Genomic DNA, 3,156 nt, shown 5'->3' with positions numbered 1-3,156 from the left:
TATATGTGGGACTATAGTTTCTTTTTTATTATTTTAGACAAAGTAATGCCTCTTCCCCACCCCACCCCTCTTCAGGTTCTTGGCTGAAAGTGAGGATTAAATTGTACAGAGGCAGTGGTTACCTTCCTTGAAAAGGATTAGTCCCCTTTAGATTGGCCTTTGTGTCAAGACATTTCTTACTGTGCAGGGAAAACAACATGTACTTTGTCTTTGGAAAAGGTCCAGTTACAGTTCTTGCAGGGGAGGAAGGAAAGGAGGGATTAGGAATTGTGTTGTATGCATTTTGTAGTTAGGTTTGTAATTGCAGGTCTAAATCACGTCTGTGCTTTGTGTTATTTTGTACTTGAATGACAGTGTGTTGTTCACATATGACAGTGATAACTGCTAACCCTTCCTAAATGTAGATGATGCTGCACTGAATTATTTTTAAGTTAGTGAGGTTGGTCAGGAAGATCTCAGTTCAAATCCAGACTCAGACCCTTATGAGGTGTGTGATCTTGAGCATGACTTCGCCTCTGTCTGCCTTAGTTTCCTCAACTGTAAAATAGGGATAATAGCACCTACCTATCAGGGTTGTTTTGAGTATCAAACGAGGTAATATTTGTGAAGCTCTTAGAACAGTACAGGCCACAAAATAGGCACTAAACAAATATATTATTATTATTATTTATTCACCCACACTTTGCCTCTTTTGACCAAACGATGGAGGGATTCGTAAGAGATACAATGCACAAGTCCAATTACATGAAATTAAAAATGAGCTCCAAATCAATATAGAATAAGACAAACTGTCCAATGGGGAAACACATTTGCATTCTATCTATGTCGCTGATGGAAGTCTGACGTCCAAGACAGAGAATTGACAAAAATAGTCAAAAGAAAAAAAAAATCAAGTGAAGATATCACAAGACTTCAATGACCATTTGAAAACATGCCCCAAATCCCAATTATAAGGCCAATGTGTATTAAAATAATTCTGATGTGTTTTACTCCCTCCCCTGCAAATGGGCGAAAACGACCAACAAATGCTAATGGTTTGTTGTAGGATCACAGCTTTAGAGCCAGAGAGGATCTTAGGGCTTCTCTAATCCAACCCTCTCATTTTACAGAGGAAACTGAGGCACGTGAAGTTGTACTGACTTGTTTCAGGTCACACAGATAGTAAATAGCAGAAATGAGAGTCAATCTCATGTCCTTTGACTCCAAATCCAGCACTTTCTATGGCTTCTTATCTTTACAACACCTCTTCAATACCTCCTGTTCTCTCCACTCATACAACCAATCCTTAGTTCATGTCATCATTACCTCTGAGCCAGCCTTCTGCAATAGCCTCCTTCTTCTTGTTTTTTTCTTTTTCTTTCTTTCTTTCTTTTTTTTTTTTGGGGGGGGAGGCAATCAAGATTAAGTGACTTGCCCAGGGACACGCAGCTAGGGTCTGAAGCTGAATTTGAACTCAGGTCCTCCTGACTCCAGGGCTGGTGCTCTATCCACTCTATCACCTAGCTGCCTCTAACTGCAATAGCCTTTTAACTGAACTCCCTGCCTCCAGTATCTCTGAACTCCAATCCGTCTTCCACTTAGCTGTCAAGATTATTTTTCTTACATGTAGATGTGACCATCGCTATTTTGCTCAATGAGTTAACAGTGACTTTCCTGCTTCCAGAATCAAACATACGATCCTCTGTTTGGCACTGAAAGTTCTTTATAATGTGGTCTCTTCCTAACTTTCCTTCCTTTTTACATCATCTTCCACCACAAGCTCTGATTCAGCTATTTCTTAACAAGGATGCTCCTTTTGCTAACTCTGGCCCTTTGCCCTGGCTGTCCCCTGTGCTCTGCCCTCTTATCTCAGCTTCAGTTTCCCTGGCTTCATTCAAGACTGAGCTCAAATGTTTCCTTCTTCATGTGGCCTCTCCTGGTCCCAAATGCTAATGCCTTTCTTATTTGGATTACTTTTATAACTCTGTATCTACATATTTACCTGTTGTCTCCCTTATTAGAATGTAAACTCCTTGAGGGCAGGGTTTATTTTTTGCCTTTCCTTGTATCCCCAGTGCTTAGGAGAGTGCCTGGCACATAGGTAGTGTTTAAAAAATGCTTGTTGAAGACTCATGATGGGAAATGCTATCCACATCCAGAGAAAGAACGAGGGAGTCTGAATGCAGATGGAAGCATACTATTTGCTCTCCTTTTCTTTTGTTGTTTTGTTTTATTGCTTCATTCTTGTGGTTCCTCCCATTAGTTCTAATTGTTCTTTACATCATGACTAATGGGAAGATATGCTTAATATGAATGTATAAGTAGAGCCTGTATCAGATTTCACACCATCTTGGGGCAGGGGGAAGAATGGAAATAGGAGAAAATTTAAAACTCAAAATCTTATGGAAGTGAATGTTGAAAACTAAAAATAAATTATTATCAAGAAAAAAAATGCTTGTTGACTTACATCTTCTTGCCTTTTAAGTTAAAAGCTTCTTGGGGGGGGGAGAGGGTGGGATGAGATAGAGATGGGTGGGGAGGTGGTGGTGGTGGTTGTGGTGATGGTGAAGATTGTGTCTTATACATCACTGCAATCCCCGGGTGTGTCTATAGCATAGTATCTTATCTATAGTAACTGCTCATTAAATATTTAATGAACAGGGTATTAAAATCCTACTTTTGGAGTCTCTATATCACACCTTCCTGTTCCCCTGTGGTTCATATCTCTGACCCGACCTTTTTAATACATTTTTTTTTTGGTCCATATACTCTTCCTATTTAAGAAATAGCAATTGTACATGTTGTTGCATATTAATGACTCTAACTAGCTGTGAAGCATTTCATATTGCTTTCCTATAATGTGGGCAGGAACCAATATGGCCTTTCACACTTCTTTTTCAATTTCAAATAGTTTGACTAAATAAATCCCATAATTGTGTTTCTGAGCAGAGGGAATAACAGAGATAGCTCTGGGAAGTGTTTAGAAAATTCAACATTTGGTAAAGGGTTGGTAAAGGGTTGATGTTAGAGCTATTTTGGGGAAAGATTATTTTTCCTCTTTGATTCTACAGAGAAGTGGGGGCCAGGAAGAAGGAGGAGACTGACTGTCAGATACTTCATGCCAGGGTCCCTTATCTAAGAGAGCAGCTGGATAATCTCTGTCATAAATCAGAAGAC

Source organism: Phascolarctos cinereus, unplaced genomic scaffold, assembly GCF_003287225.1.
Source record: "Phascolarctos cinereus isolate Bilbo 61053 unplaced genomic scaffold, phaCin_HiC Scaffold_9;HRSCAF=440, whole genome shotgun sequence".
Classification (NCBI taxonomy): domain Eukaryota; kingdom Metazoa; phylum Chordata; class Mammalia; order Diprotodontia; family Phascolarctidae; genus Phascolarctos; species Phascolarctos cinereus.
The sequence above is the reverse complement of the archived record's forward strand: the minus strand, read 5'-3'. Positions refer to the sequence as shown.